General features: G+C 36.4%; 1 long non-coding RNA gene across 1 annotated transcript; it reads left to right on the top strand.

Annotated features, from left to right (window-relative positions):
* Positions 1 to 1485: 1485 nt before the first annotated feature.
* LOC136790386 (uncharacterized) lies at positions 1486 to 10991 on the top strand. Its single transcript, XR_010830258.1, has 2 exons — positions 1486 to 6639; positions 9136 to 10991. It is a non-coding gene; the product is annotated as an uncharacterized lncRNA (long non-coding RNA).
* The last annotated feature ends 8290 nt before the right edge of the window (positions 10992 to 19281 follow it).

Genomic DNA, 19281 nt, shown 5'->3' with positions numbered 1-19281 from the left:
CCCAGCCATTAGAACTGTTGGCAAGAATTAATTTTTGTGTGTTGCTACAAACATGTTCACAATGGTAAATATTTTTTGAAGGGAAAATGTAAAAATAATTGGTTGTTCTCCATTGCTTATTTATCAGTGTGGGAAAAGTAAGGTTACTTCGTACAGTTTATTCTTGCCTGTTGACTATAGCCTTCACTCAGAGCTGCATGTTCCTACGTTAGTGGATCATCAGAAGAAACAAACTACCAGTGTCAAGGACAGGTACTTCTAAGGGAATACAGGACATCTGCTATGAAATCTACATGTGAGAACAATACTACTGTTTTAAACTTATCTGCTAGTACAGCTCTACCTGTTCTTGTAGTTTACTTATTGAAAGCGCCTCCAATTGTTCTGCTCTAGCTTCTTTGAAGAGAAAATCAGAGGAAATAAGTGTTATATGTACACGTATGTTGATACTTCTTTGTCATAAACAGGTGCCCCATTGTTGTCTAGTGTATTTTCGTCTGGACAGGAGAGTAAAATAAATATAACCAATGCCTTAAAAGCCACGGGGCATGTAAAAACTTTCTGGAGTGTTATTTGAATGGTAGGTATTAAGGAAATTATTCACGCAAGAGTGCTTCTTGAGTGTATTTTATGTACTTAAAGTAGACATGTTAAAATTGTCTATGTTTAACTCTTGTTTTGTGCTTTGGACGTCTTGGGTTCTGACTTCTTTTCCCATTATAGAGGGGTTCTTCTTCAGAAGACATCTCTCTAATAGAGTTAGAAGCCTCTTATGTTGTATGTAAGCATATATTACATGTAATAATGTGTAAGGTTTATAGTTAAATGCAGAGTTCTCAGTCTGTTCTATGAAAGATGCACGATAACATACATGTAAAGTAATTTGTGCAAGACTATTCATGAGTTCAAACTGACTCAAGGTAATATTCCATAGTAAAATAATATTCAATTTCAAAGTGGGAGAAATTGTTACAGGTGATGGGGGGGAGGAGGAAATAAAATGTACCAATGAGAAGAAAAAAAAACTTGGAAAGAAAGGGAGATTTGGGTTTTAAAAAATAGGAAAAGATAGGCATTGGAATGTTGGAGGATGTGAGGGTGGCTGGAAAATGATTCAGGTGCGGAGGAAGTGAGAGCAGATAGCACCCATCAAATGTGTGTGTTGGTAGGGTTTTTTTGTTTGCTTGCTTTTAACATACTTTTTACTTATTCTATATAATTTATCTAGTTTTATCTGCAGGGTTTCAAAGAAGTCTTATGAAGTGGATAACATTTCTATGTCCTATGAAAAGAGTGAATTTGGACTATGAAGGCTAAATGAACTGATGGTAGTCTAATCAAGCATCGCTTCTGAAAGTGCTGACTACCCGTTCCTTCACCAGAAAGGTGATATGAAGTGCAAATATTCAGTACTATTGTGAATGAATATGACAGCATCCAAAATCAAGTCAAGTAATGTTCTTTAAAGTATAGGTAAGTGACTCTTCCAAATTAAACCGAGTCTGTTTTAAATCTTTGTTCTAGCTACAGCAGTTGTTATTCTCATGAATAACAATTTTAAAATATTTTAAAATATTCTCTTTCATGAATTGATGTAATAGAATCATTTTTACAGGATGGAGGAATATTTAAAGACTAGGTCTTTACAACATTTGTAAAAACTAAGTTGTTATAGTATTTTAATGGAATCTACAATATTGTGGCACTTTCTGTTTATTATTAACAGATACTGATATTGCATAAAGTATTAATGTCCACAGTATTCCTGTTTTTAAGTAGCAATTAATGTTTAACTTTTTCAGAATTGTGATTTTTTTTACCTAGGTGCTGTTGCTAAAAGACTTTTCTTTGCTCTTACTATTTGCTTTAAAGAATACCTACCAGCTCCTTTTTCATTACGAGACATAATTGGTATGCTTTATCTAGTTTTATTTCTCTGGATTTGTCTTTTCATGTGTGTATGATGATGGTTCCAACAATGCCTTGGAATGGGAATAATATAGTACCAAATTAAAACTGTTGACATAGGAAAGAAAAAGAAGGGAAATCCCTTTCTGAACAGTAGAGGTCACTTCACACTGGTAAGAGACCTGAATCTGGCTGCAGTAACCTAGGATTTGGCTGTAATTGTCTATAAATTAGCCTATTTGTTGCTCTCCTGTGGCTCTCTTCTGTTATGTACCTTTGAATTTGACAGTGAAATAAGAGGGTGTTGGAACAGTTGTGCCAGCTGTGTAGGTAATACAGAAACCAGGTAATGTAGTTTCAAGAGCAGATGTGGGGTTGATGGCAGACAGCAAGGTTTAAAACAATTTCTCAATTTGTTGGCTCCAAAGTGGTATATAGTTATAGGATGAACTACTCTTGAATTACTGTTTTTAAGGGTACCTAGAGCTATGTGCTGCAGCTAAATAATAACCATCAGAGCTAAAGGCATCAGTTGTCTCTGTAAAATACTGATATCAAGTCTTAAGAATTATGGATGGCAAAAACAAATCTTATCAAAGCTATTAGAAAGGGCTCTAGATGATGAAGCACTGGGTCTGATGAGGACTTCATCTATTTTTCTTGGTCGTTCTTGTCAAATCATACAAGATTGCTTATCTTGGGATAGTATATACAGCACAGTCTTTCAAAATATAATATACTGCAGGCAGGGAATATGACTGTGCAGAGTATGCATTTGTACTGTGCTAGAAATGGAATGAATTCTGCACAGATGTTGTGTTAGAGGATGAAAACTTAAAGGTGACAAGGAAGAAGTTGGCATAAAAAGGAAAAAGCAGCAGGGAGAGTTAATAACAAAGCAAAGTTGTTCTATGGAATGGGATTGAGGTGGCATTTGAAATCAGAAGAGGTGTAGAGTATTTGCAGCAAGAGTTACCTGTGCTTGAGGAATGTACCCATTTATGTGCATATTTAAAATTGTATTCCTTCAAGCTCAGGCAAAAAACTAACTTTTCAGAAATATTTGGAGGCTTAATTCTTCTGATTCTTTTTGGTCAGCCTGATAATATTTGCCTTGAATGAAAGATAATTGAGAAAGGGTTGCCTCTTTTGGAGAGAGAGAAAAAAAAAAAGGTATTGAATATAGATGGAATTCTTCTGGTACTACTGAAAAAAGAGTAGTAAATAGGTATTTTTCCTAATATTACAAACCTTGTGTAATAGCCTTCCTACTCCAAGAATATTCTGCTAGAGACAGAGGAGTTTAATGCTTAAGGCACATGTTTAAAATTTACATCTTTTTACTGTCTGCAGAATCCATATTCTAGGTATGGAGAGAATTTTATCAGATTTTACAAGAATATTGGTTAAATTTGATGTAATAACTCCAGTAAAAGGAAAAAAAAAAGACTGGGACATCTGTACTGCGCCCTGCAGTATATGTAGTTCAGTAAAATAGACAATTCTGTCAGTCTAAAATCTGGTGCTTTGTGTATGAGTCTCATTTCTATTATGACTCTTGATCAATCATCTGTGATCATTAAAACTAACTTGTCACCTTCACTGGAGACTGAAGTATAATTTTCTGTGGTGAATAATATAGGTTACTATACTACCTGGAATAGTAACTTCTCCCTTGTTTCATTGTTGGGTTTGGCATATGTGTTCCAAAGTGCATGATCTCAGAGTACTGGTGACCTCCCGTCCTTCTCTGTAGAAAGTGAGAAACAAACTTCCTTCATGTAGGAGGCTTGAGGAAATACTAGGTCAGCAAATGAAAATGCTTGTCATGGACACATACCTTCTGTGAAGGATTATTTTCTATTCCAGCAGGACTTGTTCTCTCCAGCCTCCCATGATTCATGATTTTGATTCATGATTTTACTTTTAACATATAAAACTTTGGAGGTGGAACATGGTACGTACCTGTGTGAGGTTCTGTTCTGGGGAGGTTTCTTTAATAGCTTCTACCTTACTGTATGTAGTGTTACAAATACACCTATGTCCTGGAGAAAGGGCACGCTAAATGGTTTGAGATACAGTGTGTGTCTATAAGACAGAAAAATCTGAGTTGCACTACTCTACGTTCCTGTTTGACGTAGACTGTAGGATTTCTTTTAGTTTATTTCTAGTGCAGTATCTCAAGGAGAACCAGAGTTTTCCTTTTAGAAAATGTTACTTTAAGTACTTACAGTGAAGGAGAAATCACTGCAACACTTGGCAATAGCAGAAGTGCTCAAATGATGAATTTGCTCTTTAGGTTTTTAAGTCTAGCTTGTCTTTCGTCCATTGGTTTGAGTTATACTTATCTGCTGTATTAAAGGAGGTCAATTCTGCAACACTTATCTCATTTAAAAGGAAAAAGGCTAGATGCATTTCTTCTATTGCAATCAATAATTGAATTTAATATAATTGACTCTTCTGAAATAAGATTATTTTTCCTCATTAATAATTTCTGTTACTCCTCAGCAGAACTCAATATTACTCTAGTGTATTTCTGGAATCTCTCTCACTCAGAACTTACCACTCTGAAGCCAAATGAATTTTAGTTTTGGCAGTCCTTTACAGATAGATGTAAGTGGATCAGAGACTCTTGCTTGGCCACCTCAGTTACTGCCAGAAGGTGTCAGTACTTCAGTAGTAGCAAGAAGAAACAAGGCTTGGGTCTTAAAATAATTTGTGATTTTAATTGGTTGATTTTTGCTTCTTTAAAGCAGACAACTACTGTTCTTGATAGTAACAAAATAAACTTGTGTATTCTGCCTCCACTGTAAACATATTTATCCTAATTCAGAGCTGGGTAAGCATGAGATTAATAAATCAGTTTTACATAGGCCACTAAACTTCTTAGCTGTCATCAGCAAAAAAGTTCTTACTTCCTCTTTTTTTAAAAAAGGAAGATTTAGCTTAATTCTTATCGTGTTCTTATTAACACTCTCCAAACAATTTTGAAATATTTTCAACTGAAAGAGTTGGGTTGTACATGAATATGTATGTGATGTGTTAAATCAAAAATCTCTGGTTTAAAAAAAAAAAGGCTAATCAGAATGTTTGCTAGAAACCTAAAAATCCAGGTGATATATTTTTCTTTCCTTTAGTCCTTACAGATAACTGTTACAGCATTTATGGTAGTGTTTCTTACTTTTAATTTTTCAATAATCAATTACTCTGCATCTTTCTTGTGCTTAAAAAGCCTTTTCTCTAATTCTGTTGTTAGAGAAGGTGTTTAAGAGTATTTTTCTTTTATCCTAAACTGAGCGAATTGCAGGTAGAAAACAGTAAATAAATACCTCTTAGCAGTATTTCATAATTGGTTAACCAAGTTGTCATTTACTGGATTATTTGGGCCATTTTTCAACTGCATTTATGCAGATGTTTACTGCTCCTCTTTAAGCTGGATAAATTGGAATGTTTTCTTCTACCAGCATATTTAATTTGCTCACGTCTGTAGAATGTGGGAAGCATCTGACTTCCCGCTTTGCTGCGGTCACATAAATGACTTGGGCAAACCAGTTCATTTCCCACACTTTAGTTTGTGGACTGTAACAAGAAAAAGAAATGTTCCAATCCTGCTGCTTAAGGATGTCTGCAGAGACTTGAAATGTCTTTATCTAGAGAAAAAGAATTTCAGGCATATTTCAAATCTTAGTCTGATTGCTTAGGCAGTTACTTGTTTGCAACTGTTTATAATATGGAGCCCAAATGTGTTACCCAAAAGTGAGATGGATTTGAACTGCAATGAAGAGTTATCTTGGTAGGAAAGTTATCATTTGTTTTTGCTAGAAGTAATTGAGTTGAAAGGATGCAAATATGGAAGTGGAATTGTCATTGTACACAGGATTATCCTGATTAATCTAGCTCAAATAGGAGCTGCAAGGATTAGGATAAATATTAAATGTACAAAATGCTCAATCATGCAACTGAGAGTTCAAGACTGATGCGAAGGAAAATGTAATACATTTGGTTGTATGATTATATGCTGCTATGAGTTCTTTTATAGTATACAGAGAGCTAATATCATCTACAATACAGTGGAATGTAAGGCAGATCATTGTGATCCTTTAATGGGAAGGCCCATATTTCAAGAGGCCCTATTATTTACCAGAAATCTTGGGACAAGAATGACTCCTTTTTCCTACTACTTTTTCCTTCTCATCAGGTCGTGAGTTGAGCACCCTCTTGTTTAGGGCTGCCACTTTTTCATTAAAGGAAGTATTAATCTTTTAGTAAAGTAATAATCAGATTTTTATTTTGAATAAAAACTGAAATATGGAACGTTTTGTTAGCATGGCATTTATACAGTTGTTAAAGAATTGCTGAAATGCTTGTTTTGGCTGATGACGATATTTCCTACATAACCAGTATTATATTGGTGTAAATTCAAGTGATAGACTTGTGCTATTGTATTTGGATTGACATGGTTAATTCTCCTAATTGCTTCTGCATGCATGTGCTCAAACATAAGTAATTTGGGATAGTGCTGCTCAGAGAAAACCAAGAACCAACATCTCAGGGAGGCTCAACATCTTCTAACATCAATTCTTTGCAATTAATTCAGTTGGAGATTACACATTCACTTATGTAGTAATTAATTAATTATTGCATTTATTTTTCTTTCTTATAGAGATACTTCTACCATGCGTCAGATGTAGATGGAACTTCACTGAACCTGAATAAATACACTTGCTACAGGTAGAACTGTAATGCTTTGATTTTGGAAGATTCTAGGAATCAAGAACGCCCTTAAAACCTCTTAATTTAGTTAAGTTTAATTAGTTAATTTGTTATCTTATGTGGAAATGATGAAGAAGTTGTTGTATATGGGCTAGAAATAGCAGCTAAAAATAATCTTGAATTTTAAGACAAAAGGTAAGGTTAGTGAAAATCCAGACCATAGCTGTCCTGTTTATTCTTGTCATTTAGAATTTAAGAACCAGTTGGGAAAAAGGCCTGTCACAGAAACCATTCATATGACATATGATTTAAGTAGAATAGTTGGCAAATCAGCTCTCAGCTGATAATCGTGCACTTGTATTCACTGTGTCTTAAATGAATGCAGAGATTGAGATCAATTAGCATTCAAGTTTATACCATGAACATAATTTTTTAGCAAACCTTTTTTTTAGAAAAACGAAGTCATTGTAATAAATGAATGCCATTGTCTGAGAGAGAAACAAATACAACTTTGGTTAGTTCCCATCTCACCTTTTCTCTCCAATCAAGACCATTTCATATCAGTTGATGCTAATTTTAGTATATCAATAGTTTTATTAGCAAATGCAATCATTTTCAATGTTCACTTGGATTGAAGTGGACGCTTCTTAAAACTGTCTAGTTACAATTAAACATCAGCATTGATTTCTAAATTATTTCTAGAGTTAATATAGACAACACTAACTTCTGAGATTGCTATCTGCAAGAAACATTTTTTGTTTAGTAGTGCTTTTTGTTTGGTTTAAAAATAAAAAACAAATACTGGTCTCCTGATCTAGAGTTGCTAAGCAAAGCAGGGATTAGTTACTGGTCTAAAAAGCTAATCAAAACTAAGCTGGATTGTCCTGTCTAATATTATATGAATGTTCAGGGACTTCAAAAAATAAGCTAATATTTGTTTTGGCTTAAAAACCTAGTTCTTGGAGGTCAGTTACAGTGAGAACATCCATCTTCTTGCTAAACTATAAAAATGATATAATTTTGGAGGTTTCTGTGGTTGGCCTAATTTTCTCTTGGTTTCCTGTGTCTGGCATGCACATTTTGCCAATGCCAGAGTTGTGAAGTGGTATCACCCGTAAATTGCCATTGGAAGGTCTGTGCTCGTGTGAAGCTGAAGTCTGCTCTTTTACCACTTTCTGACAGACTCACAGATCTGAGTGTGGAACTTGGTCATGATGGAATGATTATAACTTCAGTCTTTAATACAGAGAGAAGTTTGTATTAAACTGAAATGTAAAGAGGGCATTTTCAGTCTTTCAGAAATGTCCCAGTAAGTGGTTTGTATTCACGGATTCTTGGATTGCAGTTGGGTAGGCTTACATCTAGTACGTTGGAACTAAGTAATGTAAATTTCATGAAAGTAACAGATAAACAAGGGTAGGGTTGGTGGGGAGTGTGGGGAGGAAGAATTAGAATCAAGTATTTTACCTTTTAGGGACTATCAGAGCAGCCCAACACTGTTGAAAGGATAGGTACAGCCTGACTTGTTTTCCCCTAACTAGTTCACTGCACAGTAACTACATTCAAGAAAAAGAGCTTTTTTAAAAAAATATTTTGTATTCTAAACCTCCAGGATAGCAGATAACAATGTGGATCTGACTCCTTCATTAAGCTGACTGTCATCTTCAGTCTTTCTAATCCAGGCAACCTCATTACCAGCAACTCAATAGATGTCTGTCTTCTGACTTCTTCAGCATTGTTAAGATGCAGGAAGGAAAAATAAGACAGGAATAACTTCAGTGGGTGAAAACACATAATCCCTACAATGACAGCACAACCCATTTTCTTTTGGACTGCTATTCAGATTATCTCTAGTGGTCCAGTTGGATAGGTGGGAAATAAGATGTGAAAGAAAGCATCAAACACCACCACTGAGGAGAGACTAGTCTGTGGCAGAAAATGCAGATTTTTTTTGCAGTTTTAGGAAACCAGATGTCTGGATATGAAGCTAATTTTCCCCCCAAATGAACAGAATTCTTCACAAAGATTGTGCCAGACCTTGATAGCACTCCAACCTTCTCATATTATCTAATATTTATTAAATTGATTTTCATGGGGTTTAGTTCAATTTTTGCATACTTTAATGCCACCTAATCTCAATTCACTTTAAACTACATTATTTTTCACAGCAGTGTAACACTACCTTGTGGACCGATTTCTATTTATTTCTTAAACCCTAATCCTCTTTCTTTAGGAAATCTGCTGTTACAACCAAGGAGCATCCCTTGTCAATGTCAGTAAGGGTTAAACAATATGAAGCCATAAATGGAACAACAATAATTTCTATTTCTGAGAGAGACATTTTGGCACTGCGGGGGGGGGGGGGGGGGGGAGAACTGTTTCTGATTCAAAATACAGTACTATCTCTAAAAGCACTTGAATTGTGTTTCAGAATGCATTGTTGGATTTTGTTTGCTTATTTGATTTACCCATTGTAATAGCTGAGTATTTTTCTCTTTATTTTCTGTATTACAGGGTAAATGAGCTACATTCTCTGCATTTTTCACCACTCTAAAGTCAACGTAGGGCCATATCACAATGAGAAAAGAATTTGAATGGAACAGGGCTCTTGTGACCACTTTTCCCAGGGGGAAGGATTGTAGCCAGTAGACTGAATTATGTGTTGCAGGCAGGTACTGCTGCTGGAATTGCAGGGGAGATGAATGTGGTGGCTCTAATAAAGAATCTTAACTTACGGATCATGTGGTCAGAGCTGCATGACTAGACTGGAGATTCTACTGTGTGTCTTCTGCTAACATGTTCTACCACAACCAACTGTCTTCTAGGAAGACTCAAACTATATGGAATTTACTGCTTCACATAACTTGTGTAATTCAATGTCTAGAGGTATTTAATTTATGATGTAAGTAAACTGCTGTTAAAAATAAATAAAAAAAATTGTGCTCTGATGTGGGGAGAGTGCAATAATGCTTGGCTTAGAGAGGCAGGCTCTAAACCCAGGAGTAACTAGCTAAATTAGTGTAATGTCTCTGATTCATTTACTATTTTGGTCTTCTCATTAGCTGATGTTCCATTATTGAAAGCCCACTATCATACACATAACTTTAAACGTGCGTAACTTTAGATGACAAAAGAAAAGTGGGACTGCAAGTGAAATCCTTCTTCACTACAGTAGAGGAAAGCTTGAATAAGTATTCTTAAAATGATTGTTTCACTCTATACTAATAATGCTAAACAAGCCTACATCTTGAAAGAGAAGTGAGGAAAATGGAAATTTAATGTAAGTTCAATAGTAGTTTTTTTTGCATAGATAATAAATAATATAGTCAGCAAACTAACTTCAATTCTGGGTCAGTAAGATTAGAATAAAAATCTGTACTGTGGACTGTATTAAAGGAATTCCAAACAACTATTCTCTTCAGAGAAATTGCTATTAAGATTACAGATATGCGTTACTCCTTGAAGACAATTTTGTGAATTGTTTTTCACCACTTGTCACTGCTGGTTTAAGAGGTAGATAGAAGCAAAAGAAAACTTGATGTTTTAATTTATACATAAATTAAAATGGGACTAGGGCAAAGAAGGGAAACCTATACAGCAGCTTTGTGTTTTTCCTGCTAAGGAAATACTGGATGGCAGCCGAATTGTAAAATATTTCATCTATACTTGTTTTAAAACTTTGGCCACCACAACTTATCTGTTACCTAAAGCTTTTGTGTGTGTTAAGCAGTTGTTTAACAAAAATTGCTCTTCTGAGAGTATGTGAAGGTTGAACTGTTATAAATATGGTGGGGTTTATCTGCGTTTTTATTGATTCAGCTAAACACTGACACTAGGTGTGCTTCTAAATTTAATTTTTTCCTTAAAACCAATTGAAACTTGACTTGAGAAAACTGATCAGAACAGAGGAAGATAACTTTATTGCCTCCCTGAAGCTAATGTCTCAAAATCAATGGTATAATCTACTTTAACATGAAGCTAACTGACTCTTGGTCTTTCTCTATTGTCAAACAGAAATTCATCCAACAACAAACAGGAAGAAAGAAGTTTGGTTTGGAAGCAAAACAAGAACATTTTTCTGAAATAGCTGCTGAAAGACAAGGGAATACAAGATAGTTAAGTCATTTGCTCACGACATGCGAGAAATCTGTGGAAGAATAAGCAGTAAGTCATCGAAGATTCGGGCACTACCTTCTCTCACACCAGGAAAAAATTATGTGCTTTCTGTTCTTCTATAAAGTGAAACAAAACAAAAAATTGGTAGCAGAAACTATTGAAGTTTTCCAAAAATCCTCTTGGTAAAATACTGTATGGTGTAAGGCAATACAACGAAGTAAGCTTATCAATTATTAAAATAAATATTTACACTGCATTCAGTAAGATTACTCTGCCAGACCTCCTATCAATAGTAAAAAAAAAAAGAAAAAAAAACTTGCTTCCTATATAATCGTAGCGTTAATGGTGAAATCCAAGTTAATGATAACTTAAAGTACTTTAACGAAACTAGTGTTTCAACTTAAAGGTGGATAAAGGTAACTGAACACTTCATACTTTGTAGCAGTGTGCATATCTTAGAAGGCATCAGAGCTCTCATGTTCTTTGTAGGCAAAAATCTCAAATCTATTTCATTACCTGCGTCTAGAAATCCGATTAGGTAATGTGTTGTTGTTTTAACAAAACACAAGATGTCACCATACATCCCTGGAAAACATGTGTGACTACTTACCGAGTATTACCATGTTTAAACAAAACTAAGTGATCCTGGAGCACAAATGTTTTATACAGTATGTGTAAAGTAATTCTTCCACTGCCCTTGACACTGGTAAGGCTTGGAGTACTGTTTTGGGCACCATAATTCAAGAAAAATGTAGACTTACTGGAGACAATCCAGAATGGAGTAAGAAGAATGAGCAACAGTCTGGAGGGAGCAGGAGGGAGGATGGAAGGAATTGGCATTGTTTAGTCTAGAGAGGAGAAAACTGAAGAAAGATGGGACAACAGTCTATAACTGTGAAGTGTGTTACTGCAAAGCAGAAAATATAAACCATAGATAGCAAAAAGAAAAAATAGAAAAAAAGGCATCAGAGGAAATTGAATGTTATCACTAAAAGTAACTATCCTTTGATAGATTAGTTAAGGGTTTAGTAAAATTTTCTAGCTAAATTTGTTTTTAAGTTTGGCAGATATTTGCATTTAATATTTAAAGTTTTGAAGCACATGTAAGCTCTGTACATAAATTCTAACTTCTAAGTCCATTCTAAAAACTTACAAATAAACTCACTAGGATCTCCTGATTTTATATTAAACTAACTTCTGCAATAGATCATGCCCACTTGAGTTGATGGGATTCTAATTCCTGAATGCAAGTGAGTTGAAACTGAATATGATCTATGCCACTATTATAACTTTTTATGTGGGTTTTAATTTATTTTTTCATACCAAAAGGAAAATTTCAGGGTTGTAATTGTTCAATCTCAACTTCTCATTGAGTTCTGCCTTTGTGTGGGCTACTGAGCAGAAGCATAATTTTTGCTCATAGCCAAAGTTAATTCTGTGTACAATCTGGGCCTTTTTCTAGTCTTATTCTATTAACATTTCCAGAATTAAAATGTAGGTTTAGAGACTTTCAAGTCATAGCTTTTCAGTTGTTCTGAATCTTTCTGTGCTTAATGAGGAAATTTTTTTCCTTTTTGTATCCATCTTAAGTAATTCTGACTGTTTTGAATTTGAGTTCTCAGTCTTGTCTTATCTTGCTCCATACCTGCTCCTTTCTATAGATCCATATAATAAATTCATGTCTCTGCAATCACAAACATGAGTGCAGACTACCCAGAACTCATTGAGAGCAGCCTGGCAGAGAAGGACTTGGAGGTTCTGGTGGATGAAAAGCTTGACATGAGCTGGCAGTGCATGCCTGCAGCCCAGGCCAACTGCATCCTGGGCTGCATTAAAAGAGGAGTGGCTAGCAGGTCGAGAGAGCATCCCCCTCTGCTCTGCCCTTGTGAGATCCCACATGGAGTACTGCATCCAGGTCTGGGGTCCCCAGCACAGGAAGGATGTTGATTCCCCTTTTTAGCTGAGGTAGGTGATTTTGGGTGGTGAAGCACTGGAACAGGTTGCCCAGAGAGGCTGTGGATGCCCTATCCCTGGAGGTGTTCAAGACCAGGTTAGCTGAGGCCCTAAGCAACCTGATTTAGTGGGTGGCATCCCTGCCTATGGTGGGGGGTTGGAACTAGATGATCTTTGAGGTCCTTTCCAACGCGAGCCATTCAAAATATTTGTTGTAGCTATAAGCAACCTATCAGCAAACTAAGATACGTGTAGATACGTTATCATCAAGCAAAATCTGATAAACTGTATATGTTAGGAAAGAAGAGATTAAAGGATGCTTTAGACTTCTAAACTGAAACAGTAGAACTTTCTCCTTCCTATGTGGAAAGGAGTATTTATATTACTCACATTTATTTTATTTATGCTTTTAGAGACCCACTATCTAGGAAGAGACTATTTACCTGTGATTCACAAATACATCCTTCTCAGAGAAGATGAACAAGCTGAGCTTTCCTTTTCACAGTGCTCCTAGACACCTTGACAATTATATAAGCAATGAAACCTGGCTACAGCACAATTATGGGTCACAGAGTCAGAAAGGAATTGTATAAACATAAATGTCCAAAAACTTTTATTCATAAGGATAACTATAAACTTACCATTACTCACCTTTTAGGAGATCTAGAAAAGCCATTGTCTATCTTAATGTATTTTAGGTTGTACACCAGAAAAGCTAAAATTAGGGGAATCAAATAATAGTATGTGTAAAAGGAAGCAAAGAGGGTGTCCAGCCAATTAGAATAACTCACCACAAATCCATTCCTAACTCTAGGAATAAACAGTCATCACATTATCCTTCTCTCCTGGCCTTGACAATTTTGCCTGTATATAACTGGGTCATAAAACAATATTCTTGGAAAACAGATGCATTTCAGCAAGAAAGCAAAGATGCATTTTCATTCTGTACAATGCTAAATGAATGGACGATGCACAAGAATGCATCAGTCCTGTGAGTTACATGTCTAAGCCTACATCATCCAGAGTATAACTTACAAAACTGCTTCTACACATGAGATGCATACCTAATACTATCCTAATATGGCTGTGGTTGAAAATATCTCAACATTCCTCAGCTGTGCCTCCAGGAGAATGAACACAGAAATGTTAATTCTCCTACATTTGTATCTGTTGTGAAATGCTAGCACACTCTAGCAATCAGCATTAATACTTTATTTGGTTTTGTGGGTGTCTTTTCTAAATGCCAGCAAATGAAATGTGGAAAATTTCCATCTCCTATACTTGATATAGATTTCAGCTGTGAATGTGTACATGTCTGTCACTGTGTTGGAGATGGAGAGGTTGAAATAACCTTAGACTATAATTCATAAATACCTGTGGATCAACCTCTAGATATGTCTATGTATAACTAATTTTGACTGTATTCCATTCTTGGACAACGACATAGATAAGTACGCACAAGACAAGTTGATTTTCAGTGGTCTCTATAATGCCACCTAAGTCATACGTAATGAATTTTAAGCATCAAGAAAAATACTATAACATAAAGAAAACAAAGATGACTTCTGAAGGGATGTAATGCAGTGTATTTTCATGTACATGATAAACTATTTCAAAGAAATGACTAGCCAGTGAGATCACTCAGTTGGCTCCATTTGCTGCTTTTCCAAAAATAATGTGACATTGTGCACTAAGAGGTCTATTCCACTTGTGCTGCAGGAGAATCCATTACTTACCATAGATTTCTTTTGAAAAATAATTTATTTTTTTTTTTTAGTACAGACAAACTGTTTGGACTTCAGGACTGTGGGAAGTAAGGCATCAGAGTGGCCAGCTGTTCCCCTTTAATACAAGGATTGGCCTGTATCCTGAGCAGCTGCAGGAACTGGAGACTTTTAATGTTCAAAGCTACCTTAGCTTTTCCTATCAGCCTTGTCTTGAACCAGGCTGGACTGGACCAGAGATCCTGGCACAAAAAGTCTCTCACTGCTATAGTCAGGTAAAATAACCCCTGGAAAGCATAGTAAGAATATTTGATTATTCGCTGGTCTTTCTTATTTGTATTCATGTGGTTTACAAGGGGATCCTTTTTACTGGAAAACAGTTAAATCTGGGAAATTTCAGTCAGAAACACATCTTATTTTCATTTTTTTCAAACAAAACTGTATTTTTAATTGTTCCATGCTTGAACTTCACAAGAAATTTTGATTTGAACAAATAATATTAAAGCTGGGCATTTCAAAAATGTTTAGGAAAGAGTTTCTTTATTCAACTCTTGAATAAAGAAGTTGGTAATATCTGGCCTCGTTAATTCAGAATTCTAGGTTAGTCTTTTTTATGTGGTCACTTTAATCAAGGAGATGCCTGCACTGCTGCCAGAAGAGATTGATTTTTTTTTTTTTCCTGTTCAGTAATCACAGAACCACTGAGTGGTTTGAGTTGGAAGAGACTTTGGATGATCACCTAGTTCCAACTCCCCTGCCATGGGCAGGGACACCTCCCACCAGACCAGGTTGCCCAAAGCCCCATCCAGCCTGGCCTTGAGCTCTTCCAGGGATGGGGCGTCCACAGCTTCTTTGGGCAACCTGTTCCAGTGCCTCACCATCCTCAGAGTAAAGAATTTCCTCCTAACATCTAATCTAGCCCCCCCCTCCCCTCTTTAGTTTAAAGCCATTATCCTTGTCCTATTACTACATCCCCTGACAAAGAGTCCATCCCCAACTTTCCTGTAGGCTCCCATCATGTACTGGAAGGCTCCAATAAGGTCTCCCCGGAGCCTTCTCTTCTTCAGGCTGAATAACTCCAGCTCCCTCAGCCTGTCTTCACAGAAGTGGTGCTCCACCTCTCTGATCATCACTAGGTACAGAGGTCAGACCTAGTGGCCTGTAGTTCACTGGGTCTTCCTTTTTTCCCTTTTAAAAAATGAGGGTTGTGGTTCCCTGGTTCCCTTCTTCCAGTCACTAGGAACTTCAGACTGCCACAACTTCTACCCCTTTCTCTTTTCCAGTAATCCCTTTTCCTGCTGCTTTTCTAGTGTAGATACAACAATCCTTTGAATCAGGCCAGAGAACATCATCTGTCTGAAAACTAATATCAAGGAAACAAACAAAAAATGCTCATAATAGGCAGCAGGAATGATTGCCCAAGGATGGCTAGGTCTGCCCCTGTAGATTACAGATTTATGCCGAACTAAAGTAATGCTGTAACCAAGCTTCTAGGGATTCAGTGCATATAGCACGTAGAGAGGAAGAGAGACAACCTAATCAGGGAATGGGAGAAACTATCATAAATCCCAAGCTCTGCAGGAAGATTGCATGTGATCTCTTTGAAAATTTCACAGTTAAAGATGGAAATGGATACCTGCTATACATGGTACATCAGTAATCAGAGCACCCACAAAAGATATCAGTCATGATACACATCTGCTTGTTGGAAGTTCTTTTGCCACCAGACCATACACCATCCTGAAGCTGATGTAGGCAAGTCCTTCCATTGTGGCTGAAGGTGCAATAACTCTGTAAAGGAAGGAATTCCAGATATTCTGGGACAGAGAGCTGGGTGTGAGAAGGAGCATGATGCTGATGCTATTGTCAGCGTGCTTGGGTGCTTACCTGGAAAGAGAGGCTGCAGTTCTGCTCCATTATAAAGTTTACATGTTTTACATTAAATAGGATGTAAAGAGAGCAAGAATGAACAGTAGATATGAAGAAAATTGAAACCTATTTAGGCTCATACTAGCAAAGGCCAAGTATGCATAAATGTTTCCTTACTGCAAACTGTACCTGAGACATTTTAAAATTCTAGCTAGATAACATTTAAACTACATAAGATGTCTGAAGGAAAACCAGATGGCTATCTTGGGTGAAGGACTGAGATAAAGTTTTAATGATTATTCCCCTCTACACCAGCAAAATTGGTATTCAAGCAGGAAGAGAAACAAAAGTAGGTCAAAGAAAGGTCAGCAGTTAAATCGGGATGTGTTTGATACTAACCCTGTAATTAACACCCAAAATCATCCTAATTCTCTCTATTATAGTTTGTAACCTAGGCTGGGAAAGTTCATTCCACATCAGTTAGGATATATTTTTTAAATTTGAGTCACTTTTTCTATCACAGCAAGGCACTCCTGACGTGTGATTTTATTTATGCTATGTAACCAAGTCAATGTTCTTATTACCCTGTTGTATATCCCATGGCACCCTTGCAGGAGGGATGATTCATCTCAACAGGCTTATCTAGTGAAACTCTTTAAATAACTGTGTGTGAAACATACGGTTCAAGACCAAAAGCATTTTGAGAGTGGAATAAAGCCAGAAATAGCAGCTGTTGCTAATACAGTATAGTGAGATTTGATAGAGAGCAAACCAAAGCAAACTTTAATCTCCAAGAATCTTTGAGCTTACAGACTCAAGTTAAAAATACAGGACTACAACCCAATTTACTACATTTAGGTTAAAATTGACTTGTCTTTTCTACCATGACTCTGTTAAAACATTTTGCTTTATAAGTAGGACAAAGTTTCTGTGTGTAGGCAGAGACAGCTGGGAGTTATCTGGAAGATTCAGAAAAGAGGAAAGATGTCAGGGAGGAGCTGCTGATTTATTTCAATCTATTCTGCTGATTTATTCCTGGGGCTTAAGTTGGAAGTCAGAGCAGGTGAGATGATTGTTTGTTCCACTACAACAAGTCCAAGCTTTCGTGCGTTTTGTCCATGTGGGGGAATCTGATGCTATAAGAGAAAGATATGTATTTAAAAGTAGCAAGAATATTATAGAGAGAAATTTGTAGGTGGGAATGGAACAGATGTTCAGGTGAACATGTCAGGAACTGGAATTGTAGTTAACAAGAACTTACAGCTATGAGAATGGTGGACCAGAACTTCATGGGAGAAGCTGTTTCAGAGACAAATTGTTTTCTGGTTCTACTTGTTGAAGGTGAAAATTCTCCTTACTGTACTCCACCTTGTACATCTTCTATACTGCACTACCTGTGAGATAACCAGATTAGTTTGAATGGTCTAGGGATGCAAGAGACACTCTTGCATAATGAATATCAAAACACAGTACTTGTCTTTTAATCCCTTTTGTTAGTTTTTGTTAGTTAGGAGTTCAGACAAAGCAACTGTAAGATAGCCATGCTGAAACTGACTGTCAGAGAGAAAAGAATTGAGCGTAGGGCAATGACTCTGGACTTGTGTGTCTAAAAGGTTCTAAGGAGCATGGCAGTGAGAAGACTGTAGAGCCAGGATTGTCATGAATTGGGAAAGACTACATTTTCCCTTGGACAGGTTATATTTGCTATTTTTGTCCAAAAGAGAACTCACTTTACACAAAAGTAATGTTTTGTTTGCTCTTTGTATGAAATCAACACCTGTACCACCTTTTACATTTGAGCAGACACTGTCTACTAAGTAGGGAAAACACAACTTCTTCCTTCAATATGTCTGTCCAACTGTGTAAATAGAGGTCTGTTAGGTTTATCAAAGGGACCACACAAGGCTGTGATATTGATAGGTATTTTTCTATGCCATGTCAGTCCCAGACTCGAGCTGAGATGAGAAAACAGAAATGTCAAATCACATATGCCCCAGTTCTGGATGACCCCAGGGGTCATCTTCAAACATGAGGAGAAAATGGTCTTTGTTTTCTCTCTTAGCTTTCAAATGTGAGTGTATCTGGGCAGTAGGAGGAAAATATTTTTCTTCTGGGGCTATGACTGGAAGAGAATACCAAGCCTTACCTCAGATTATACCAACACGACGCAAATGGTGGAGTCATCACATGCACCTAGCTCTGTGAACCCTTTCATCTTTTTGATGTTGTATAATAGTGTCACACATTCTTTTAAGAAAGAGAATGAAACAAACCATTAAAATTGCAGGGGACAGAAAGTCCTTTATCAAAACAAGCAATTCATGAATCTAAATAAATGCAATAAAACACTGTCCTCATTTTCATTCTTTCCTTTTTTTCTATCTTGTCCGATTTCCATTTTCTTCTTGCTAGTTTTCACATAGAGGTAAACATTATAAAAGGTCTTCTCCAGTCATGTTATCTCACCATCTTACAACTGCAAGATTTCGTTAACACTGAGGGTTTGAACCAAAGATCACTTTTCAAAAAACATCTGATCTTGATTTTTAAAATGCTAAAGAGAGGGAAAAAATGTTATTAATTATAATAAATTGTTCCTGTGTTTGTTAACTTCACCAAACAAAAAATCTGTATGTCTAGTTTTGCTTCATTTAGTTCCAATACCAACCTACTGGACCTTTGTCATTCATTTATCTAGTGGACTGAAGGGCCCATTATCAGTGCTTCCTGCCATTATTAAGAATTTTAAGACTGTTTTAGTCATCCATTATCCGTGCCCTAGGTAAGGTAAATAAGCTGAGCTCCTGGAATCTCTCTCTTTACGGGTTATTTTTCTTCCCAACGTTTGAATCATTCTCTTGGCAATTCTCAGAACTTTCTCCACGTTGCAACATCAATCCTGAATTGTACACATTAGCTTGAATGTAGCAGTAGTCATTCCAGTGCCATGTGCAGAACTAAGATTGAAATTCTCTTGCCTGTCCATGTGTCCAATGAT

This window comes from Anser cygnoides, chromosome 3 (assembly GCF_040182565.1).
Source record: "Anser cygnoides isolate HZ-2024a breed goose chromosome 3, Taihu_goose_T2T_genome, whole genome shotgun sequence".
NCBI classification, from domain to species: Eukaryota; Metazoa; Chordata; class Aves; order Anseriformes; family Anatidae; genus Anser; species Anser cygnoides.
This window is presented reverse-complemented; position numbering and strand designations above follow the sequence as displayed.